At 43.1% G+C, this 26,219-nt stretch overlaps 1 long non-coding RNA gene across 3 annotated transcripts; it reads right to left on the bottom strand.

Annotated features, from left to right (window-relative positions):
* Positions 1-1,230: 1,230 nt before the first annotated feature.
* On the bottom strand, positions 1,231-3,262 carry LOC121363864. Of its 3 annotated transcripts, XR_005956791.1 has the most exons (4): positions 2,952-3,255; positions 2,671-2,780; positions 2,409-2,556; positions 1,231-1,413 (listed from the first exon to the last, which is right to left on the bottom strand). It is a non-coding gene; the product is annotated as an uncharacterized LOC121363864 (long non-coding RNA). The 3 variants fall into 3 exon arrangements; XR_005956793.1 differs by lacking the exon at positions 1,231-1,413 and having other exon boundaries at positions 2,022-2,556; positions 3,151-3,262; XR_005956792.1 differs by lacking the exon at positions 1,231-1,413 and having other exon boundaries at positions 2,022-2,556.
* Between the last annotated feature and the right edge of the window lie 22,957 nt (positions 3,263-26,219).

Genomic DNA, 26,219 nt, shown 5'->3' with positions numbered 1-26,219 from the left:
CTCACAGGTCAGTCTTTTGAGCCATGCTCATTTTTGCTGCTGCACAGGGAAATTCGCACAGATTAGTATTTTAATCTTCTTTCCCTATTTAAAGAAATCCCAGGACACACATTGAATGGTTTTCCTGTCACTTGAAATTAAAATGTTTAAAAGTAAGTGTATTTATATATCTTTTTCTCAACTTTCACCTCCAGTTCCTCTCAGTCACTGATTTGGCTGCTCTTCTGCCTTAGAAATGGTGCTTTTTGGAACAAATTGAACTTCAGTTTGGCTTCATATCATGAATAGTGTGATGTTGTTAGGTCATGAGTTATATGGTTTAGTCTCACTCATGTTCATTCTGCAGAATTGACCTGAAATGGTAAAATGCCAAACCCTCTGCGTTGTCCATTCCCACCAGACATGAGATTTGGGAGGATGCATAGCAAGATAAAGACAAAAAGATTAATGCTAAATACCAGGGATATTTAGCATAATTTTTGTCAACTGATCCCTCTTTGATTGTGTTTTCCACTCATTCACAATGTGTTTGGTTGCTGTTATTTTCTATAAAGGTGGTCTCCTTGTCCTTAATCCCAGTGGTTGCTGAACTCAACTCTTGCTCCCCCTCATGTCCAATTCAGATAACAAGAAACAAGTAAAATGGGTATTTCTTGTTCTTAAGACCTACTGAGGGCCATGCTTAAAGAGTTTAAAGCATTACATGATTTTTTATGTGTAGTGGGACTTCAGCCAGGATCACAGGGCAAATTAAATTCAGGCTCTGTCAGATCTCAGGAAAGAAACAGGCTGGAGAGTTGGACCCTCTCCTCTGACAAGGGATCTCAGAGCCAACCTGTACCTGACCATTAACGATGGATATCAACAGGGAAGCTGCTGCTGCAGAGCACAGGGAGAAGCTGATAACCAATCAGCATGAATCCAAAATACAGAACGGCTTCTCTCTGAACCATTGCATCAGGCTTGCAAGCTAAGTCTGGTCTCGCTGAAGTAATTTGGAAAACTCTTAGTGTTGGCACGGTTCTCACTGCCAGCCCTGCCAAGCATCTTAGCAGTGACCTACACCTTCCCTATCTTGCTCTAGGGCTATTTTAGCCAGGGCTGTCAGTGGAGCTGAATTGTTCCCTTACGTGATGGCTTTGCAATGTGGAATACAGCTCAGGAGGGACCACTCTCTAAAACAGAGAGAGTAACTCAGTCTCCAGGGCCAATTCAGTCATTGATTTTTATTTATTTATGATTTGATTTCATATTTTCCTGAGGCAGCTGATACAGAGAGCAATTACAGTGGTGATTTTTCTGTGCTGTGGATCTCGACTGACTGTGCTGTGGAGGGACCTGTGCTTATTTCACATCAAACCCCACTGCACAGCAGTGCTTTCCAGGCATTACAGAACTGAGACAGATTCGACCCTGGAGATGAAAATTTGAATTGTAATGTCTCACCCTGGATATCCTTCCGTCAGAGAAAAGACAGTGAAGCACAGTGCTTGCGGGATGATTTAGAAGACAAAAGCACTCCAACCACTCAGTTTAAATCACAGCAATTGGACTATGCACAGCCAAGCCAACTGGTTTTAGAGCAGGTCAGATGAGTTCCAACCTCCTCTTCAAGTATTTAAGGGAAGTCCTTAACAAGAACCTGCTTTGTTGCACTTCTTAAAAGAACAAGTTACCCAAGGAAGAACTTGCCAGATCCCCTCCCCATTCTTTCACAACAGATGCCCAAGTTGCTGCTGTCCTGCATCCCACAAACAGACACATTTCTGCAGGAATGATCCCTGAATTTCATCTAAAAGCCTCTGAGAGCCTTCTAAATAATTTCAGCATGAGCTGTCCTTAGGAAGTTGAAATCAAAGGCACAAGGACCAGGATATTTAATAAGATGTAAATGACAAAATGAGAACCACATTGAAGGATTTGGGACTTTTCTCCCTGTATGGATTCCAAAAGGGATCATGAGTTTGCAGTGCTCTGGCAAGCAGGGAGATGCTGTGCATTCAGCACAGGCAGCAATTACATCTCCTCTTTCTAAATTATGTTATCAAGAAACATCTATATTGTTTGTATGGGTCTAGATTATGCTCTGAGAATAGAATGTTCCCTGCATAAAGAGCAAGGCTGGAGTAAATCAATGAGGATGCACTCAGAAACATCAATTAAAGGTAATACAAGTCTTTATGTGTTATCAGGGAGAGAGCAGAGTTTGAAAATCTGATCTTCCCAACCCTCCCTTCCTCTCTAGGAAAGGAGAACTACTCAGAAATTCATAAGGTTTAAAAATAAAATACTTGTCTCCTCTCATCCTCATCTTTACTCAGGTTTTTACTCAGTGCTGGTTCCCAGCATAGTAGATGAGTGTAATGTTTTTCTTTAGGTCTCAAAGTTCTGCTGGGTTAAGGAGTTACCTTTCTGCAAGCACCACGAGCTGAGTACCTTGGGTTTGAGGTACATGCTTTGGGACACCTGAAATCTGATTGCTTGAGGTGCCAAGAGCCCATCAGTGATCCAGTGGAAGTCAAGAAAATCAGGTACCAGTCTTCCTCAGAGCACCACCTAGAAATTCAGATTTTCAAAGTTAACAGTGATGACTGAATACAAAATAAGGGCAAATCTGTGATAGAGGTGGGAACAAAATCTAGACAGTTTTACCTGTCAAGTGTGTAATACCTGGAGCTCATCTGCAGAGGGGTGAGTAACTGGGCCACCTTTGGACATCATTAGTAAGGGACATGTCGATAAACGTTGCCATGACCTTCTCTGCTGGTCCCAGATATTTCCTGTTATTGAGGCAAATGAGAAATTAATGTGAATTTTCCTTCAGCCTATTAATTCTGCATCCCCTTTGCAGATATTAATTCAAATGCAAAATCTGAGCCTGGGTTTGAGCCTCCCCTATTCTCCACGCAGTTCATGCAGAGGGTTCCTGCTCAGGCACATTTGTTACCTACGTGACACTCATCCATCATCGGGATTGTAATTGTGAGGGGTGGAAAATTTTCTTCTCGCTAGTCGGAAGGAAAAAGGACTTACAAAGAATTTATAAGCTTCTTCAGCTAAGTTAATTATTCAGGAAAGGGTATTTTTCACTGCAAGGAGCATAGGCAAGCAGATTCCATTCATAGCTCAAATGCCAAACAATTTAAGCACCTTTGGTTTTAGTGGCTTATTTGATTAATATTAAGGTGGTGGAGCAGGGGGGTTAGTGTTTTGGGTCTTTTATTTTCCTTTAATGCCTTTTCCTGTTGGGCAGAAAGCTGCTCCCTTTTCGTCACAGCCTGGATAATGAATTGCAGTGTACAAAGCCAGTCATACAATACGCAGCAGCGGCAGCGCGGAGCAAGAATCTTTGGGAAGAGTTTCCATAGAAACATTGACGTCCTCCTGGTGAACAGGACACTGAGTTCCTTCAATGGGAGGTATGGGGTTTTAAAGGAGCAGTGAGATGGCAGGAAGCCAAGCCAGCACAGCTATGACTCTGCATCTCCCAACAGAACAGGGGGTTGGAGCTGGTGGGAGGGGAAGAAAAAAAATTACCCAATTACCCTTGCATTACCAAAATGTCAGATTTGATGGTTGCTGCTTGAACGGTACTGTACAGAGCCTGGTAAATAATTAAACTGCTGACCGCAACGTATGTGAGACCTGGCAGCCAAAAATCATAAATACTCAAGGCTGTGAACTAGCAGCTTCTAAAAAATCTTGTCAGATTTTGCCACAGACTCCATCCCCAGAAGCCTTAAATTCAGCACAAATTGGCATGATGCAGGCACAAACCTCCCAGGGATGAACAAGGTTGCACTTGGCGACGTGCACCCTCCCCTTCCCTGCTTGTCTTGGAATGAGACAAGTGCTTTGCTAATGTTCCAGCTCTGTGTTTTAAATAGCCCTGTGTCTACCCAGCTAAATAGTGGCAGAGTAGCCCTGTCTGGAAGAAGGCTGTTTCTAGAAGGAAAACAGTCAGAGGAAATGTTTTTGCCAGAAACGCTGGGAATCATACAAAACAAAAAGGCAGCATGTGAAAGAATTCACTGCTGAGTGCTCCCCAGTGTTTTTGCTCAGGCTCACAAAATACTTATTTTCAGAGCAATTTCCAGATAAGACCAATGAAAATGACAGTCCCTTCTTGGAAAGAGTGTGACCCACCCCACAGCCCATCTGATGCCAGGTATGTTGTCCAGAGCCTCCCCCTGGCTGTGGGACTTCTGGCTCTGGAGTGAACTCAACTCAGCCTGAGAAAGTGAGCAGCCATCCTGACCCAACAGGGTCGCTCTCAGCCTTCATGGTTTCCTCCAGCTCTGACTGAGCTGTATATCTCTAGCTCAATTCAGATGACTCTCTGGGGTACCTGAATGTATGTCAGCATTTTACATGTGTCACTCTCCCAGACAGATTCATAAAATGGTTTGGGCTGGGAGGGACCTTAACACACTTCCAGTTCCAACCCCCTGCCATGGGAGGGACACCTTCCACCAGACCAGGTTGCTCCAAGTCCCATCCAAGCTGGCCTGGGATAATTCCAGGTATGGGACAGCCACAGTTTCTCTGGGCAGTCCATGCCAGGACATCACAAGCCTCACTGGGAAGAATTTCTTCTTTGTACCTAATTTAACCTGCTCTCTCTGTCAGCTTTAAAAATACCAAATGCCCAAACTCCTCCTTGGGGTGAGTCACATGAGGTAAGGAGCACCCATTGCAATTCTTCCTCTATTTCTCTCCAGTGCTGATATCTCAGGGGTGACTCGTTGTTTACACAGCAAACCCTTGTGGTGTGGAGTTTCCTTTGAGCAGGTGAGCTGGTGGGAAGTTGTGCTCCACTGGGACAACATGGAGCAAGATTTACTTCATGCAGGAGCAGGTGCTGTGGTCTTGAACCAGCCTTGTCCTCTCTGCAAGAGATCTTCTGTTATTCAAAAGTATCTTGCAGGTTTCCACACATCTGTTTCTTGTTCAAATCCCTCCAGAGTGATTTATCAAGAAATACAAGGCATCCACAACCCCATTACAGTTGAATGGGAGCCCAAGGTACCCTGCACCTTCCACAGTCTGCTCCAGACAGTCTTCAAAGGGCAACAACTGCAGTGTGGCTGCTGACCTTAATCCCTGTTCTTTGCAATGCTCAGAGACTGTGGCTATTTATACTGCTCTTATTGCAATGCTGAAAACTCTGCTGAGAGTGAAATGATTTCAAATCTATATGGGTATGATGCCACATGAAGTTCTGGTTTGTAATTTCATAGCAAAGATATCCATTTATTAAATGGGCTCCAGGTGGGGTGTTTGATACAGAATATGGCATTGATCTATTTGCAGAATGTTTGCAAGAAGATAATTTTGGTTCAACCTGTTCAGCAAGATTCACTGTAGACAAAGAAAGACAGAAAAATCATCAAGTCAGAGGATCTCAAAGAAATGTCTTGAGTTCCAGGGACTTATTCAGATTGTTTCACAGGATGATGATATGAATGTCTTTGAAGGGAATAAGAAGAGGGGGGTAAAACAGGATGTCCATCTTCCTGAGGAGTGCTTAACTTTTTTCATCCATTTGTCTCAGTTGAGTTAACCTTGTTTTGTGGATGCAGAAGACTTAGAAGTAAAGACCCATTTAGAATGAGGGATGTTTTGCTTGAACACTTTGTCCTTATTTACAACTTAGGGGAATTTGAAATCTCATTATTCTTTCTTGATTAACATACCTTTATAAGGTGTTCAGCTAGCATGACAATGAACCTGATTTATATATATCCACATAGCCTGGATTTGCATGTGCCAGGAAAAGACTGAAGGCAAACCAGACCTCACACCCACCATGATGAGACAGCTGAGTCAAGGTAGGTCTGGGACAATGCCTGGAGCTGATCCAGAGGGGCAGGGACTATGCCCAACCTCTGGCTGACAAACTCACGTGCTGCCATGAATCTACTTGTGCCTACACAGAAAGAATGCTCAGTTCTACTGAATTAGGAAGAAATCCAGGTAGAGTAGGGGGATGCTCTGGTCTGACTGCAGCTGGACCCTCTGAGCACCTCAGCATGGTATTTTTGGAAGAGCAAGTAATAAGTGAAATTATCTACTTGACTAGTATTAAACCAGTGCACTACAGCAGTTCTGAATTTCTCTGAATCAAATCTTATCACAGTACTTCCTTTGCTAGAGGTGCTCCCTCTCCTCTCCTCTCCTCTCCTCTCCTCTCCCAGATGATCCACAGAGCTCAGTGCTGTGCTGGGGTTTTTTTTTAGGTGAGCCACAGTCACTTCCACGACCAAGCTGTTCTTGCCCCAGATGAACAAACCATCTTTCAAAGACACTTAATGAAGTTCCACTTAAGTCTTATGAAACCTGATGGCCCCTGATAACCCCTTTGGTGCAGTGCTGAACTGGTGGGCAAACTCCTCAATGGAAATGAAGTCATTCCCATTAAAGGCAGGCTTGTGTGCTGCTGGCAGGACCATGCACCATGCCCAAGGGTCTGCAGCAATGCCTCGGTGAGTCTGTACTGGCTCATGCTTGGTGGAGAATTCCTACAAATATCTCTGCATGCTGCTTAAAACTTGTAGACAGGCAGTTCCCTTTTCACATCTTGCAGTCAAGAGCTGCCAAAGATATGTAGATGTTTATATTCAGGCATTTCTGTTCAGAGGAAGCATCAGTGCCCTGCTTGCTGGCTGAATAGGGAAAGTCTCCCTCTGCACCTGAGCCTGTTCCCTTTGGGTGGATCTTCAGGAAAACTGCAGGAGGAACCACAGCCAGCAAACACTTTGCAAATCCTCTACCCAGACGCACTGCTGCTCCTGGACTAGAGCCCGTGCAAACAGCAGGGAAATTTTATTTCCTGTGATACATCGCTTGAGCTTTCCTTCCAGCAGATCCCGCTTCTTTTTCACATCAGCTCCTCTGCTGAATCTAGGACACGGAAGATGCTCAATCCTGCCTTCTGGGCTCTCCTTCATCAGATTTACAATGTTTTTGTGCTCCAACAGTAATCACAAGCTGCTCGCATTAAATGCCACACTATGGGAAACTCTTACCAAAGGGCTCCGAGTCTTTGATCATTCCTTGAAATAGCAGAAAACAAAGTCTTTCAATAATGAAAAATGAATTCCCACTTTATCCTTCAAAATGGTGGTGGATTTCTGTGCCTTAGATGTTATACAAACCCATTGCAGTGGCCATTTTGAACAACTAAACTTCCTATAAACAGCTGAAATTTCCAAGGTGAGGATCCCATCGTTGCAAACGCTGCCTTGGAGATTGAGAGCATGTGTTGAAGAACAACAAAAAGGAAGAAGAGATTTTTTTAAAGATGGGAATTTGATACCAAAAATTAAGCATGGCCATAACAATTACAGCCATCTAGTGGGCAATTAAAAAAAATTAAATAGCACTGATATTCAATTTCAGTAGTAAAATACTTGTAAATGAAAGAGGTCTAGCAAATAACCTGGGGCAGCTTTCACTGTTTTGTTGTTGTTATTTTTTTAACTTATTCTTCAGGAATACAGAAAATCTCAAATATTTTCCTTCTTTCATGTAGTCTACACATATTAGGAAAATTAGATCTCATCTGGTGCTACTGTTTTAATGAGGGACTTGCTGAGAGCATCCAATGAAGTGTGTTATTGCTCACACTGCAGCTGAAGGGACAGGACTGAATTTTTTAACAGATATTTCCTTTCTCCACCTGGTTCATTAAACTTTAAAGTTAGATATATGACAACACAAGCTTTAAGTTAAGTAGTTGGCAACAAATCAACAGGCTTCACAGAGTGATTAAGGATTTCTTTCTGCAGACGCTTTGTACATGTTCTTTTGGCTCTTGATGTCATCCATCATTTCAGGAGCTGCTCAGGTTTCATGGGGTATTTCATGTTGATAGGATCTTTAGTCAATTTCTATTGAAAAAGCAAATTGGAAAGTAAGAATTTCATCTGAATCTTTGCATATCAAAAGGAAGAAAAAGTACATTCTTTCATTTATATTACTTTTATATGGAGCATATGGGCTGAAACACTGAACTTCAGATCTGAATTCCAAAAACTCCAAAGAATTTTGATTTAGTCCATAATAAAATCTGCACTGGGATTTCATAACAAAAATTTTTAATCCACCTCCAAGAAGGGATAAGATCCTCTGTGAAAGGGTTTGCTCTGTTAGAAGTTTTTGGTTTGGTTTTTATTTTCTTCAAACTTAGTCATCTGTATTCAAGATTTTAAATACATATTTATAGAACAAACAAACCTTCTCAGAATAATTTCCGCAGGCTTTTGATCGCATACCTCAGAGTGGAAGAACAGGCTATAGGATCTCTTAATTCTGTGACAAGAAATAACTGGCTGTGAATTTTGGAAATCCTCTCTGGCATGTGTTCAAGCTGGTATTAATGCAAACCACCCCATGCCAATCTCCTGACTCACCCCAAATGGCAGTTCCTGACACTCATCCCATTGCTGGCCTTCCCTAGGAAGAAAACAAAGCAGCTTCTCCCTTCCTTCCTGAAACCTCACGTGCCCCAACGGCTGCTGGACAGGGGCATCCTCTGTGTTTTCAAATGTTTAACTTGGGGAGTGAGGCTGTGCCAGTGGATCTTGAAAAGGTGCTTGCAGCATTAAAATTGGTCTCAGCTCCCCAGTCCCTGGGCACAGAGTGCCCTTCAGCCAGTCCTGGTGGTTTCATGTTCGAGGCATGAAAACCTCTTTGCAGCAAGTATGCAAAATTCTCCTTCTGACTCTGGTGCAAATCTCTTTGAAGACAGATATATGTCAATTATAGCATCATGTTGCTTCTAAGTTCTATATATATTTATAGGACTCTATGGTCTTTTCCAACTCAAGATACTCTATGATTCTATGGTATTTGTGTATTTATATATTATTTACGTCGTGTATAAATATCCAAGTAACCACTATCCAGATGCAGGCAACATTTGCAAATGAAAATGCTGTTTAAATACCACAGTCCTGCAGAATCTTGTGTGTTGGAGGAAATCTCATCCCACATTTGTCTGTGCCAGTTCCAGGAGGTTTTTTATGCTTTGTCCTGCAGGTGAGATGTGAGGAGTGAAGGGCAGAGGCTATGCTGCTCTAACTCTGCATTTCTTGACCTCTGACAGTTTTAGATTTTTTAATCACAGCCTTTTCTAAGAACAGGCTGTGCAGTACAACTTGCCATATAAAATCCTGGATAGATATGGAGCTGGATTTGTGATGCAGTTACTGGTATTTCATTAACCTTTATCTTGACAAGTGGAAATAACATGCAGTGATTCAGGGGAAATTTTTCACTTGGAGAGAAAAATGGTGCCAAAAGAAAGGAAGTGGGCTACAAATTAATAAATACAAATCTCAATAGCAGGAATCAGCTTCCAGCTGGAGTTGGCCGCTTGTCTGTGTTTTGGATGGATCAGGGCTGTTGTGATGATGCTCTGTGGGGCATGACAAAGCCACAGCTCAGGAGCCTGTGGGTGACCTCAGCCAGCCTCAGGGCCAGGGTAGCCACCCTCCAGCCTCCCTCCTCTGTTTTTTCCCCCCAGATGAAGACCTGGGTCTCAAGGATTGTCCATGGGCTGTGGCCTCCCCATGCTGTGTTGTTTCTTCAGCCTCGTGTCTCCACTGGTCTCAGCTGCTAAAAAGCTTTTGCTCTGCAAAAAGGCTGCTTATACTCATGGTCCTGTTCATGTGGACATGTAACCACCAACTCTCCAAAACCCCAGGGAGAACCTTTTTTAGGAGGACCTGAGCAAAATACAGCCCCCCTACAACTGCAGCCTCAATGGTGGCTAGCAGACTACCCTGGAGGAGAGCTGGTGAGTAATAAAGATAACTGATGTTTTTCCTAGTGAAAATCAGCTTGACTCACCTTGATTTTGTTTCTTTTATTGTTATTTGTATTGCTGTGATGGCAGACAGCAGATCTCAGCTACTGAGTCCAGGGTTTTATCACCATATAACAGGACAAAGTGCCTGCTGAAATGCTTCCAGACTAAATCAGTAGGAGGCAAAAAAGAAAAGGTTAAGTCACTTGCTCACTGCTGCCCTATAATTCAGGGCTGCCCTACTCCTCACTAAGCACCTTCACTCACCCAGGGTGACATTTTTTCCTGCTAGTTTTGCCTTGCTCTAAGCCGAGGTTTATAGATGGTCAATACCATTTGTTTTCCCTATAAAAGATCTACTTGGCACATATATTTCAGGACCTGTTGTGCTCCAGGGGGAGCACTTGCTACCGGCAGGGGCTGCTCAGATCCGAAGCTTTTTATTGAGATACTGATCTGAGGCATCAGAAGAACAAAACATGCAGTGGTGACCCCATGCCACTCGCTCTGGCTGTGCCATCCTCCAGCGAGCAGCACAGTCCTGTACAATCAGTTCCTCTGTTAGATGAAATCAGGATCTATTCCTGGGCAGGGATGTCATGGAAAATGTCCCTCTGGAGCTGGTATCTTCCAGTGATAATGTCTCTCTCAAGCCAATGTCTAGCACAGGTTAAGCTTCCTACTCCTTGAAATACACATCAGCCTCTCAAGGCCTTTGCAACTGTGGGTGCTGCTGATGCTGGGAGGAGTTGTACCCACCACTGCACTGCCAATGAGAAGAGATCCCACAGAGTTCAACAAAATATCAGAGCCTGGGTCCATGCATCAACTGAAGCAGAATAATTCCCAGATCCAGAGAGAAAAGCACAAACAAAGAGAACCTAGAAGTCAAGGAGACAAAAGCTGGCTGGGAGACCAACGCAGAAAAGCTCTGCCCAAGGTCTGAGGTTTAATGAGAGCTGAGTAGGAGGGGACTTGGCATAGATAGAAGCTGTTAGGAACAGTAGTGAAGAACAGAATATGCAGATAGTGAGAGGCGAGAACAGCTGAAAGAGGAGGCTGGGAGGAAAGCAGGTAAAGGGGTGTAAATTTTGGCTTGTGTGTACAACCACTACAACCCTGCAAGATGTGGTCTAGCATGGCAAAAGCCAGACAGATCCAGAGGATCCCTGCAGGAAGCAAAGCTGCTCAGCTGCTCTAGGGGGACAGAAGTGGTGGTGACACTGAGAATGGGCACTCCTGCTCTCCGGCTGCTCCAAGGCTTTGTCCTGGCCCAAGAGTTGGAGGCAGTTTCTCTGGCTTTCTTTTGGCGGGTTTGGTGGGAGTTTGTTTGTTGGTTTTGATTTTCCTTTTTATTACTGTTGTTGTTTTGAGGGGGTTTTGGTGTTTTTTACTGTCTTTTTTTTTTTTTAAGGGCAGATTCCAGATGGGTTCTGCAGTGGCAGCTCTAACTTCTGCCCCAAGTTGCCTGGGCTCTCCAAGCACTCCACTGCTTGCTGAGAATCACACTAGAACTGAACTAAGCCTGTGCCAAATGCCACCTCTGTGACAGTGGCTTGGACTCACCATGACAGAGGTGTTGGTGAATCTCTGCTTGTCTGACCCAACATCGTCAGGGTATCCCAGGCTAGCATCACCACCCAGGACCAGCCTTCACCACCCAACAGCAGCACAGCAGGTGGGCAGAGGCTGAGGGTTTGTTTGCACTGATCTCAGCTCACATCTTGGCTTGGGAAGACATGCCTGGCATTCTGGTCAGCAATGACTGACTCTTGAAGTGAATAATCAGCCATTCTGGAGGGCCGTGCCCACGTGTTAGGAGAATTATTGCTTTCTTCCAGCCTCAGCTGTGTAGAAATGCATTGCTTCTCTTTATAAGAAATTCTTATCTCCATCTGTCAGTCATCTTGTCTCAGTGGGGAAAAAATCCCCAAGCCCTGTCATATCAGAAAATGAGAAAATTATCAATATCTAAAGTGTACGTGAAAAATAGGAGCTCTTTCTCCATTTGAGAGAATGAATCTTGATTGTAATGTCTTGTAAATGTTAGTGGCTTCTCAGACTTTCAAAAATGTTAATAATCCTGAGGTACCAAAATACTTTGCCTTGGAGCTCTCCATATTAAAAACATTGTCTTGCCCTCTGCAGCCATCTCCAAGTCTCTCAGAGATGAGTGGTCCTATACATCGCTTTATGCATTCAGAAAACAGAGGCAGGATTAGTACATTCATGCAAACACAACAGGCTCTGATGATTGCCTGTGTATCAAAAGTCAGGATCCAGCTCTGGTGCCTAAGATCAGCTTAATAAATACTATCAACTTCTGCCAAGCACAGGAATAGAAAAAATATGCCAATAGCTGCAGCTTTGAATAGGAATCCTTGAGTAACAGAAATCTCTCTTCTTCAGATTTCCACTGGCCTTGTTACGCTGTCTTGGAGAGAGAGAAGGGGGCACAGAGGAGACAGCCCCAAGTGCTACAGCTGGGATATGAGGGGGTCCCATTAGTCCCAGGGATGATACCCCACCCCTCTGCATCACAGGGGTGTCTGAGCCAGTCTGGGGTCCTTCTTCCCCTGAAGAGCAGCCACTGACAACACTTGCTGCCCCTTCAGGGGGGAAGGTGGGTGTTCAGGTGAGTGGGCTCAGCCTCCCATCCTCCTCTCCTAGAGCCACACATGCATCCCTGTGCTGCCCAGGGTCTTGTGCTGTTGTTGCCACCTTCAAAAGAGTTGATTTTGGCACCAGCTCCCCATTGGAAACCTGCAAACAGCTCCTTCTCCCTCAGGCTATCTCAGACTCCAGCAGAGCCCCAACTCCTGTGGCTGCACACAAGTCTGTCCCACTGCTTTGGGCTGTCACTCATGAACATGTTCCTTCACATGCTCCAGGGCAGACTGAGGCAGCCAAGGCTGCCACATACCACCATATTCCCAGGCATGCAGAAGAGTAGTTTAATTCAGATCCAAGCTTTATTAAGGTTACCTGGAACCATAGGTTTGAATCCTGGCTCTACTGAAGCTGGCTGAGGGCTCAAGTGGAAGAACGCAGCAGAACTCGCTACTTCTCCAGGCACTCCTGTGACAGGACTCACAACTACATCTGAATCTATTCTGCTATTTTCCTTTTCAAATATCTGTCCCTTTTGCTTTTATGAGTCATCAACTGTTTTATTTCCTGAGCAGATTAGATTGTTCCTCTCGCTGTAGCTTTGGGCTTTTGCAGCTGAATGGGACCCAGGAGACCTGAGCATGGAGCATCGGGATACAGTGAAATACACAGTGAAATACACAGTGAAATACACAGTGAAACACAAAAAGGGCAGCTGGTGCTCAGCAGACGCCACAAGTCACTTAAAATGTTTTTTGTTTTTTAGCTGTTGTTTGGTTAAATGTGGTACCTGCAGCTTGAACAATAGGCAGAAGCAGGGTATTGCACTGATGGGCTCTTATGGAGTGCAAGGTGAGGTTTCAGTGTGGGAAGCCAGAGGCAGCACATTTGCCTAACAAGTCCTTCCAGGCGGTCCATTAGCTGAGCTCCCAAGAAGCCACACAAATTATGTTTATTGCATTTCTTTGAGCCCACACTGGGGAAGTTTATTTAAACTATTTGGTGCGGGGAAAAATGGATGTTGGCAGGGCTTTAGGTTCCAGCCAGGGGTAGATGGAGCTGTGGGAGTGTTGCTGGAGAGAGGTCCAGGCCACCCACACTGGGCTCTTCTTCCTCCCGCATCAAGGTGTGCTGAGCCCTGAGCAGAGGTTTCCAAACCTTCTTTGAGTCAGGTAGGTTATTTCTGGAACACTCAAATTGGATGCAAGTGTCCCACTGCCCAGCTCACAGATCAGTGTCCCTGTGATCTGGGGACCCCCATTCCCCCCCATCTGGGTGTTGTGTTGTGCTCCTTCTGCTCTTCAGAGCAGAGGACAAAAAACAGGGTGCTTTCAGACACTTTAGCAACTGCTTTCTCAAAGCTTGTGGTGCTGCTCCAAAGAGAGTTACTCTTTGCATGCACCAGTCCAGAGCTTTTTGGATGCTTTTTGGATGCACCAAGTGAATGTAATTTGCTTCTTTTTTTCCCCCATTAAGTTCCTCTGTTCTGAAGCTGAATTGAGTTTTCTGATCTAATTGTCCTTCCCTTTCCAAACAAATAGAATGCTTTGAAAAACTGCCTGTACTTTTACACACCCAACATCTGGTTTTGGTAAAAATTCTGTAACTTTTAAAATACTACTTGCAATCTAGTGGGAAGGGATGGTGATACTTAGTAGATAATATTTTCCCTCATTTTTTAAGGAAAAAACCCCTATCCATTAATTCTGCTGGAAATTGAGAAAGCAGTTGGGCTGAACTTTTCAGTGAACAAACACTTGTGGAACTATTTATACCTGCCCTGAAGCAGACTACCATAGGTGGAAACGTTGTAATTATTTCCTCTCCCTGGTTTCCACAGTCCTACAAAGATCTCCTGGAGCAGCTTGTTAACAAGTTACTGCTGCACATAGTGAAATTAGAATCAAGTCCTTATTAACAACCAAACCAAACTGACTAAAAATTACTAAATTGGCAATAGCAAAGGTGAGAGGAGCTGCTTTGAGTCAGCTTTTGCTTCTTAGCCCCATCTATTTAAGAAGGCTGAGAATTACAAAGGACAAATGTGGCTGGCAGTTGAGCAGGGACAGGGACCTGAGAGTGACAGGGAGATGCAACAGCAGTTTTTCTTGTGTTCCTTTTTCCATCACTGCATGTTTCTAACTTAATTCTTCTCCCTAAAGAGTCCCTCTCCTTTGTTATCTTCCCACTCTTCTCCCACCTCCTTCTCCCTTGGTTTATTTCTCAGAGCAGATCTCCTCTGCTCACCATCCAGGTTAACTCTAGTTTCAGTATCAAAGATCATTTAGGCTGAAATTAGCTTTTACTGAGCCCATGTTAGAACCCAGAAGTGTCTGGTCACCAGATATCCAGCTGCTCCTCAGTTGGGGTTATCCATGTGCCGGTACTCCCAGTTCCATGGTCTCAAGCCATTGTGGTTCATCACAACTCAGGAGGGTTGTGAACTCAGTTACAGCTGATTATGGATCACATGGGAGGAGCAGAAGAAGCAGAAAAAAAAGTCGTTAATATTCATCCAGGCAGCCTGTCCTTTAGAGATTTTTTGTTTTCATGGCAAATTTTTGGGTTTTTTGAAGTGACATTAAATTGTTACCGCTTTATGTCCATTTGGAAATGGCCAGTGATGATATTTATTGTTGCCTTCTTGGGTGTAGAGTCCAAATGACTCAGTTAAGAAAACAAGACTTACACTGTTCAGAAGTATGAAATATGGCTCTTCAGTTCCAAGCATGAAGTAATGATTATTCTGGAGCAAGAGGATGGATGTGCTACAAATCCCAGTGCTGTGAACTTCTGCCTCCCCTGCAGAACAAGGGAACAGAATCCTGAGCTGGAACAGCCTGGATGGATTCAGGTGTGCTCTGTGTCTTAGTGATGTGCTAAATGTCCAAGATCATCTTTACTGTGGAAAGATATTTTAAAAAAATCATTTTTACTTTGTGTAACATGCTCTGGGTAAGCCAGCATTAGCAGAGGGTTGGATCAGACATCTCCAGGGGTCCCTTCCAACCCCAACCATTCCATGATCCTGTGATGATATTAGGAAAAATTTCTTCACCTAAAGGGCTGCAAAGAATTGGAATAGGCTGCCCAGGGCAGTGGTGGAGTCACCATCCCTAGAGGTATCTAAAAGACTTGCAGGTGTGGCACTTGGGGACATGGTTTAGTGGAGGGCTTGGCAGTGCTGGGTTACAGCTTGACTTGGTCTTTTCCATCCTAAAGAATCCTGGGATAAGATTCTGCATCCATGGCAGACTGGTGGGGGGAGGGAACAGACAACTGGCAGTGGGGAGGGTTACATTGAGTCCCTAAGATGAGAGTCATAGTAGAAATTTCAAAATCTTCACTTTGTTAAAGGAGTAAATAGCCTTTCTTGATAGCAGGAGATGCAAAGCAGGTACGAATTCAGTGCCATTGTACAGCAATATCCTTTGGAAGATTTGCCAGATGGCTCGCAGCAAGACTTTTAGACTGACTTTTTTTCCCAGCCAGCCATATCACCATCCATCAGACAGTCACTTTCGACTGACATTGCAGAGCATGGCTGTCTCCTTTCTGCCTTGCTTCCATTTATTTCTAGTGACTTATTTATATCTGGAACTGATATAAGTGGCATGATTTCTTTGTTTCATTAAAAGATTCTTTGATCTAAACTTTAAAGGATTTGTTTTCAGAGAGATCAAAGTCAACCCAATGTCTGGCACTACTGAGGTTTTCTTACATCCCAGTTGTCAGGTAAACCTGGAAAAGACATCTTGTGGCAGAGTAGCAAACTATGGTGACTAGGTTAAAGTGGAGCTACGATGAATTCTTGGGTACTAATACATGCCTATCATCCAGGCTTCTTAGTTACTATTTTCCAAGAGGCAAAACAATGTTGACAGAGCTTGCACTATCAGATGCAAGTCAAGGTAAAACCCAGTGCCAACAGCAAGCATGGAAAATTACATCCCATTGCCCAACAACTCACAGTCAAGCAAGTAAAATATGATTTGCACAGCTGAGCAGAGACATTGTCAGGGCGCTAACCCAGGAGCCACACACTCCTAAACTCCATCACGACCTGTTCCTTACTCCTGGGAAAACTTCATGCAGATGGCTCCCTAAAAGAGGCTATTAATTCTGGGTACCTTATTCATTAATTTTGGGATGTGAATCTTTATGTACCCTGATTTCTAAACACACAGTGGCATGCTGTGACTAGGACAGAGCTGTCTCATCCCTTCCTGTTGCTGTGGAAGGCATTTTTTCCCAGCTTAGTTCAATTATTCCAGGAATCAACAGGTCTCAGCACACACCCAAGCCTCTCTGCCTGTTACCTTCCAGTGCCATGGAAAGGATGGGGTGTTTGCAGGCGCTTTGAAGGAGCAAAGCTGAACAGAATTGCTGAGTGTTATTGTGGAGGGTTGGAGTACATCCTGGATATGAATCATCTTTCTCTTTCTGACCTACTGTCCTAATTGAAACTCATTTATTCTTCAGAGGCTTGTCACTGCCCAGGTCATACCTTTTCATAATGGACCAGCAGCACAGAGCTGCAGGTGTTTGCCTCACTACTTCATTACGTGACAAATTAGAGGAGATTTAGTAAACAGACATGCTGAATCATGGATCCTCCCCAAACATAACCCCAAATCCCTGCCCTTTCGTTTTGTTGTTTTCTGTGCAGGGTCAGGCCAGGACATGGCTTTCCATTGGCTATATGAATTTTACTGCTGTGCATATTCCAGTAAAATCAAAGGCCTTAGAAAAGGGATTCTGTAGAAGCTTTTTTTGTCAGGGCCTTTACACTCATTAGTTATAGTTTAGAGCACAAGCTGCAGGGCAGGACCAGCAGAGTTGCTCCTGTTTGATTGTGCAGGTATTGATGCTTCTTCAAGAACCTCTATCACTTTGTAGATCAGAGATGACAGATGCCCCAGCCTCATTTTTCTGAGACATTTAAGAATCATGCTCTTCCCTGACCATCTCGTATCTCTATTTATTAAAGGGAGGGCTGATTGCCTGCTCCAAGATGCCCCTGGTAACAGTCTGCCTGGCCTCATGCCTCTGAAAAATTTCCATCCAAGGGCTTATTTTTGCTGCAGAATGAGTTGGAACTTCCAGCGAAAGGTGCTCCCTGCTCTGCCCGCACTCCTCCTGGCAGGGCAGCAATAAATGGCAGCTGAGTAACCCACCAGTTGTCAGAGATGAAGAGGTTAAACGTCGGAGTGGCTGCAGACCTTGAATCCATCGCTCCCCTTGGCAAATCCCCTGGTGCCTCCCTTGAGTCTTCCCAGTGATGCTCTTCCTTGTCAACTAGGCACTTCCCTGATTCAGCTGAATTGGGGACATTAACAATTAATTGTGCCCATTTGGATGTCACTTGGGCAGGCTGCTGTCAAACATTTAGAAAGAACAATCTGGATAGGAATACTGGCTTTCAAAACACACTTCTGGCAATAAAAGTGAGAGCTGTCAAGTTCAGCCTGGGCTGGGAGTAACAACCAACACTAACCAGTCTGGGGAAGCCATGATGCTTTTATGTATTTTACTCCTATGTTTGAAGGGTTCTGACAGCATTTTTTTAAATCTTAGAATGTGTTGCTTTCTTCACTTTTAGAGATTCCATTTTTTTTTCAATTACATCTTTTAAATGTGTTTTTATTTTGCAAAGGTACAGCCGCTGATCAGCCAGAAGAGACCAGATCCTTAACTCTGGCTGGATTTTGGCCCAGCTTTAGATCAGCTCTGAATTTTAGATTTACTCTCCTTACCAATTTAAGGTGTTTTTTTACAATTAGTTTTATTCTTAAGGGATTGTCTCTGGAAACACATTTTCACAAAGTTTCTTCTCATTCTACAGAAGGAAACTCTTGGAGAAAATATCATCCAACTCAGAAGAGAACTTTCAGGGAGCAGATCTCCTGGTGAAGGAACAATTGCATCACTGTCTCTCTGGAGCTGGAGATAAATGGGCTTTATCCTCTTTGAGGCAAAGCATTTATCAGACAACAAAAGTTACAATTACTGGCAGGGAACAAGGTTGGGTTGTGCAGCAACAAGTGCTTCTGGAGAATCTAAGCCCCATGCGTGTGCTGAAATTACTCCTTATTTTTGAAACCAGTCCTACATATAAAGGAAACAAATTTCAGCCTCTTCCTTAATCAATTTTCAACAGCTGCTCAGTTGCTCAATAGTTCAGCTAGCCAGAAAGGAGATGTTCACAGATAACTGGAAACAATACCAATTTCTGCCACTTCCATGACTGGTTTCGCTCCTAGATCCTCCAGCTTAGGGCTGGTATCTTTTGCAAATCCTCAGAGGTGGGATTGCTAGTTAATAATTGCTGTAATTCATTTAGGTCATAGCCCTTCTTCTTCTCTTTCTTTTCACTACCTGAGGGAGAGCTGAAACAGAGATCACCCAAGGCATGACTGCTGGTTTAACTTTCCGCCACAGTCAGCTAAATCTGAGCTCTCTGTCCAGTACGTGTGGCTCAGTTCACCTCGGGTCTCTGGCATTGCTTCTTACAATTGCCCTTCTTATACTTAAATTTCAAAACCTGAGAATTCTTCTAGATTTAAGCATAATCACACTACTATACCTCCAAATTAGTATGAGGCTATTTTCAAGATTTTTAAAAAATCTATTTAAAATACTTGGGTCTGTATTTTCTTGCTCATGTATGCAGGTACTTTTATTAAAAATCTGTTCTGAGAAGAGTCATGTGTGTATGCAGCCTTGGATTCAACTGGAATGAAATTGTGACAATTTATGGAAAAGCTTTTTGTGAGAAAACATCCTCAGCTATATAGCTTTAGAAACTAGAGTTACAGTTGGAGCTCAGAGAGCAGCTATGAATATGGAGAGCCAGGAGCTGGAATAATCTCAAGGGAGGCAACGGCACTAGCCAGGATGAAAGATGAGTTTCAGCAGAAAATTGATCAAGATAACAAAGCAGAGGGAAGATTCTTGTGACAGCAGCTGGATTTGTAGCACGTAGCCTCAAATAGGAGCATGAAACATAAGTTTGCTTGGAGGAGGAAAAATCAATCAGGAGATTTCACATAGGATTGTGAGACCATAGAAAGCTCCAAGGCACCCTGGAACACTGCACCATTTACCCTAATCGGGGGGTGAGTCAGCACTCAATTATACTCAGGCAATTTTATATTCAGTTTTTTATGCGTTGACGACAAAGCAATTTAGATAATATGGTCACACAGCAGAATCACTTTCTTTACAAATCTGAGTTCCATTAGCTACAATAAAAAGTATGTCACTCCAAGTGTTCATTTCCCAGCATGGACGATAATTGTCATGTGGGATCAAGAAGAAATCTCTTCTTCCCATTGCCAAACTCAATGTAATTGTGTGACATGGCTGTTTTATCCCTGTTTCTGAAGATCTTAGTTACAGCTACTCTTGAGACTGCACAGATCCACTGCTGTGTGCAGGGGCTCTCTGAAGTCTTTGCATTAATAATAGCACATGAGATAATGGCTCCTACTGGGTTGTGTGTTCTAGAGAAAACATTCTGTTCTAATGAAGTGGGTCATATATATGTAGGTACACGAGGGTGGCTCAGTCTACCCATCACAGGGTAAAGAGCTGTGACCTGTAAAACAGAGAAATCTCTGTGAAATTGTTGGCAAGTCCCGTGAGCACTGTCCTGGGGGATTTCAAGGTGTGGCTTTATGCAGCCTTTTGACATCAGTTCAGGAAAGACGTATGCTAACATGACCTTTTGCTTTATCTTTAAAGGCACTTATTGTATTATGTTGGGAATTACACCTTTAGGAATCAGAAGCTGGAGAGAAAATGAGTGATTTACTATTTGAACTGAGTGAGCATTTCAATGCCAGTGACAGACTGAGTCTCCCATGAACTGTTCTTTATATGAACAAGATGCACAAACTGTGTAAAATCTACTATCTATGTCTCAGGAGCAAACACACATCTTGAATCTTCATTCCCTTCCATTATTCCTGTCTCTGTGACTCAATGGACTTTAATAGGAGCTGAGTAAGGACCAGGTCTGTGGCAGAGCAAGCTCAAAGAGAAATTTCCATTGACTTTTTTCCCCCATGGATAATACCCTAAAGATTCAGGGCCAAATCTCAACTGTCATATCCTGACATCTTTCCACTCAACCAACTCTTCATGTCTCCACAGGTACTGGGTTCCTGTTTAGCTGAAAAGAAACACGCTTGTTGGTTTTTGTTTGTCTTTTTATAAAATACAGACAACTTTCATGATTTTCTCCCATGAGGATGATTTTCAGACTGTATTTATCAAGACACAGACATTTGAACTCATTTACTTTGAAGTCACCATCACTCACACTGTCATAGCATGACAGCACAGCAGGTTAACTCAGCACTTCTCAAATCAGACTGCCTTCAGACCCAGGATCAACACTTCAAACTAGTGCCTTTCCTAAAGGTGATATTCTGCCTGTCACCTGGTAGTCACTAATTAAACTCCCCAAGTCCTGAGCTCAGAATAAAACACTGTTACTGATAGAAACAGCATGCAGAAAGGCATAAGAATCCCAGTCAACAGCCACATGCTCCAGAGAAAAGGGATTGCCTGAAAGCCTAAAATATGGATGGCTTCTTACTGAGCTGCACTATTTTTGGTTGTTTTAAATTCTTAGGCAAGAACCAAGGCAGACCTTCTGGGGATGTTAAAATTGTATTTTGTTCTGGATTTTACTGCAAAAAAATTGAGCCACCTTCCAATCTCGATAATAAATTGACAGTGCATGGAAAAATCCTTCCTCTCCTTCTCATTCAAGGTGCACCTACATCACTTTGTTGAAAAACTAGAAAATAGTGAAAGCTTCACTGATCCTTCCTAAGTAAACAAAAGCATTGCTGGGAGACCCAAAGGGTGCAGATTTGGTTTAGAGGACATTGTGGTTAGTCAGGAAAGGTGGTATTGGCTGGATCTTTGCCTAAATAAAGTTGAGTTTCCATTTATTTCAAAAAAAGAACCCTGGTAATTCTCAGATGATATTTTTTTTACCCTAACTGATGATAATCAGAACATCAAAAAAAGAAGTAGCAGAATTTTTGTGCTTATTGGACTGTTTTGGTAAACAGTCACCCCTCTATTGCTGTTTCTTTCAGTTTAAATGGCCTGAATAAAAGCTATTTCTTTGTACTGACATTTTTTCCCATTTACTATCTATTTTTTTCACATTCAGTATCTCTCTTGAATAAGACTGAAAGGTTTTCCTGGAATTCCCTTTTCAGGAAAACAAATATTTACTTTCCTTCCTGGAAAATGCTAAGTACACAAAATTCTTAAGTAAATTCCTAGTGAGACGTTTTCAAGCTACCTTCATCTATTCAGAGACTGAAAGGGCAAAAGACTGGCCCTTCATCCTCAGTGTTTATTTTTGATGCCCATGAAAGTACTGACAGTTTTAAAAGCAGCTTTCTTTTAAAAGCAGTCTCTTTAAAACTGTTTATGAATAATTGTTTGGAATGGGCATAGTAAAGCACTTGAAGGTGATTAACTTGAAATTCCATGGCTATCAGCTAGGACAGTCCCCAGCTCATAATTTTATCTATTAACAGATACTGCACAATTAACTGACATTAAACTGGCAGGTTCCCAGCACAAAGGTGAATTTGAGTAAAAAATTATATTGGATTTTAATAAAACTTTCTTCAAAGGTCAACCTCTCTAATGTATGAAATCAATCTTCCTTCCTCCTTCTTCAGCCCATTCACTCACAACTATAGGAAATTCTGATGCTCATAAAATATTTCCCATTCCCTCTCCCTCCTATTACAGTTTCTCTCTACTTGTGACCATTACTTTTCACAGCAGTTTTAGATTATTTACTCCTCATTTCACGCTTTTTTACTGGCCTTCTCAGAATCTGTACCCCATTCTGAAAATGTTGCTTATTAGGCTCCTCTTCAAGAACAGATCCTACCTTATACCATCTTCAGGCAAAACAAACAACCCACATTTTTACTTGAAGTTTCATCCTTGAAGCTGGATGAAGCTTTGGGAAGAAAAAAACTTTGGTGCAAAATCTTTATTTCTCCTGGTTTTATTTCTCCTTCTTACCCAACACCTGCTTTCTGTGTGTTGCCCAGGACTCTATCAACTTATTCTAGGTAAGCCATACTATTGGTAGCATTCCACTTAGGAGAGGGTGATGTCCTTGTGAGGTCTGAGCTCTAATCTCCTGCAGATCAGTTCCTTCTACTGATGTTGGCCAAGAAAAAAAAATATATCTATTCACAGGATTAGAGACAAGCTTGGGGCTCTCCTAGAAGGTGACCTGGCTGTTTTGCCTGAATTCTGCTCCTGCTTATTTTTTACTCCATTGAAACAACATCACTTACAAGGTGATTTTGTGGTTTCTCACCTCAAAAAACCTTTGTGGTCAGAGAGTTTTTGGTACTGGGCAACACCTGATAGGTCCAGACCCCCTTTCTAATCAGTATTTATGGAAAAAATCACTGCTGGTAAAGTGAAATGTAAGAGAATCTACATTCCATTTCAAACACGGTGCTAAGATATCTGCTGGAGAGCAGCCAGGCCTGGTTGCTCACACTGATAGATGGTGGGGAAAAGGAACACATGTTAAAATCAGCAAATGGATAAAACTGGGCTAGAGAGAGATGAATACAATGGGGAAAGATTTCCAATTTTTCAAGATCAAAGCCCAGGCTCCCATGCTAAAGGGAGAATTTTGATCCCAAATAGGAAAATGTTAAAAAAGAGACTGCACACTAGTTGGCAATGTATGATACAAAGCTTCATGTCCACCATCAGGACAAATCTTATATATTCTGTACAGCAACATACATTTAGCAGAGAAGGATTCTAAGAAATGGATGGGTGGTGGAATTTCTGAGCCTGTCTTCCTGCAGCTTCCAAATTCTTGTCCTTGTTGACATAATTAGCAAAATTTTTCTTGGTTATATATGATTGCATGGGTGGTGGAATTTCTGAGCCTGTCTTCCTGCAGCTTCCAAATTCTTGTCGTTGACATAATTAGCAAATTTTTTCTTGGTTATATATAATTGGATTATATATAATTGGTTATATATAACAGTGGATTTAGACAACTTTAAAGATTAACAAACTGTATTTTGAATTTGGATGTGTTGATCAATAAACAATACTAATTTAGATTTTAAAGAGAGCTAGTTATTATTTCAGGAATCAAATTTAGATTATTTTAGCAGAAAAGAAGGTCTCTTTGTCAAGTCTGTGCAGTCTCTGCAAGGTTTTGAAGTAATGTAGTTGTTTTACAATGCAGAGATCTTAGATTTGGAGATTATTCTGCAGAGATCCAGACTAAGGAAATTGTAGTTCAGTTGCTGATGCGGCTGTCTGCTGGCCAGCATTGCAGGATCCGGCGATGAACAGGGCATTAGATCAAACCCTTCTTATTTAATGTAGATTAAGAAAGTCTTCTTACTTCTAATCTCACTCCTGCCTTGCTCTGAAATACTTATGTGGATTTGCTCTGCTGGGGAGAAGACTTGTCAAGGTCTGTCAGGAGAGATGAGAATATATGGTTTTTCTTTTGTTTTAACATTTATCTTCCAGCTGAATAGAATTGGCAACATGAGTAAAATTTTGCTGCTGGAGTTATTTTGTATTGATTGCATATTTAAAGATTTTTCTACCAGGGAGGCAGACATTTTGTTATTGCTCTGTATTAATCAAAAGTGCTGAAAAACACTGCAGGCCCTACTCTGACCCTTATGGATTAAAAAGCCAGTTGAGGTTTTAAGAATAAAAACGATCCTGGATTAAACTCTGGGTTTAGGTGTTAATAATTCAAAACTACTACAGTTTGGCCACCTACCTCTGGCATGCCGTATGTGGTCCACTCTGTGATCACTGCAGTTTAAAAGCTATTTTTTTCAGACAAAAAGGATAAATGGAAACTTTCACTGGAACACTAGAAGTGGGATTGATCCTCAAAGAGGTTATTCCTGGGCCAATGACCCATCATTAACATTTAGAATCATAGAATGGTTTGGGGTGGGAGGGACCTAAAAATTGGTTTAGGTGCATTTAACAGTGGATTTTTCTACAGCATGGAAGCTTCCTTTCCATAAGCCCCAGAAAAGCACATCCTGATTTTTACAGCTTTAAAGGATCCCATGGCTGCCTTGATTACCAACATCTTAGCTCTGTACATTTAATTCAGTTCCAAATGCTTCTCATGTAGCTCTAAAACCATTCAAAAGAAAGTCTCTGCTTCTAAAACCTGGCTTTTTTTAGCAGCTCAGCAGCAGTTCCAAAGCTTGTAAAGCTCCTTATGAAATCTCACCTGAAAACACTGATCTGCAGCACTGTGCAGTTTTTCCCACTTCAAAGGGAAATGTGCTGCTGCCACCCAGAACTGAGCAGAGCTGAACTGTCACCAGCGGCTGGTGTCACCTGTCAATGTGTGTGTGCTGTTCCACTGAGACTCCCGAGCTCTAAGGTCAAAACCCAACCAAAACAACCCCCTCCATTTGTCTTTTTACCTTCTCTGTTTAGGGAGTTGTTTCATTTTGTCTCCTTTTGATCAAAACAAATACCCAGGACTCTCTTTCAGATTCCTGCATTAGTTCCCAGCAGTCTCTCGATTGCCAGTGACTGTAATGATATAATCTTCAAATTTTATTTTCCATTTGGGGTGCATAGAGACAAGTGACCCACTTTTCACTGAAAGCATGTTCAACCTTCCAGATTTCAAAATGGGTGAGAAATACGCGGGGAAATTGTAAATATTTTGAGTCTTAATCAAGATTTTCAAGTTGTTTGCAATACTACAATCCCAGTAGCATCAACATTGATACGTCTGAATAAAAACTGTATTTTACAATTAATTAAGCCTTCCATCAGAAATGTTAAGCTGTGGAAAATCCTAAATATTACCCTCTTCTTTCCCTTAATATTTCAGCTTTTGGGTTACTGCCTGCCATTCTCATATATACTCTTAGCTGCAAAGGGTTAAAATCCTGGCATTTCTTCCGACTGGCATTTCCAAATTTCTCCCGAGGCCTGTGCAGCACTAATGCCAAAATACTTTATTGCTATACAAACAGAGCAAGAGGCGGAGAAGGAGAAACAAAACAAAAAAAAACCAAACAAAAAAAAAAAAAAAAAAAACAAAAAAACCCTTTCAATTTGTCCTCTAGAACCGGGTCCTGCTGGCGGTGTGAGGGAAACTGCCCCAGCACCAACCCTGAACACCCCGAGGGGTGTTTAAGAGCAAACCCGGGGGTGTTTTAAGGAACACTGGGGTGGGTCCCATCCGCTCTGCTCCATCCCAAATGCCCGAGAAGCCCCGACCTCGCAGCACGCCCCGCCGCCACTGAGGAGCACCCACCGCCCTCACACCGCCGCTCGGCCTCGTTCGGCCAAAACCCAGCCCGGTTCCGCCCCTCCCGGTGCCCCTGGCCAATCAGCGGCGGCCGCTCGGACAGACAGCCAATCGCCGGGCGTTGCTATCTGTGGGGTGTATTTTTAGCCGCCGGGCGCGGCGGAGGGGGGCTGCCGGCAGTCGTCCCGTGCCCTCCTCAGGAAGGAGCTCGCCCGGATCACCTCAGAGCTTGAGGGGTGCCAGCTGTGCAGGCGGCCCCTGCCAGCCCCGCCATCGCCGCTGCCGAGGCCCCCACAGGCCACGGTGGTCATGGGAGATGTAGTTCAGCGCTCCCCCCCTTCCCTACTCCGCGGGGCTGAGGGGCGCAAGGGCAGGGTTTGACGTCGACAGTGACGCAGCGGGGTTGCGAAGCGAGCAGCGCGTTGACGTCAGAGGGGCCCCGCGCGCCGCACCGGG

Source organism: Pyrgilauda ruficollis, unplaced genomic scaffold (genome assembly GCF_017590135.1).
Source record: "Pyrgilauda ruficollis isolate IOZ18807 unplaced genomic scaffold, ASM1759013v1 scaffold77, whole genome shotgun sequence".
Lineage (NCBI taxonomy): Eukaryota > Metazoa > Chordata > Aves > Passeriformes > Passeridae > Pyrgilauda > Pyrgilauda ruficollis.
This window is presented reverse-complemented; position numbering and strand designations above follow the sequence as displayed.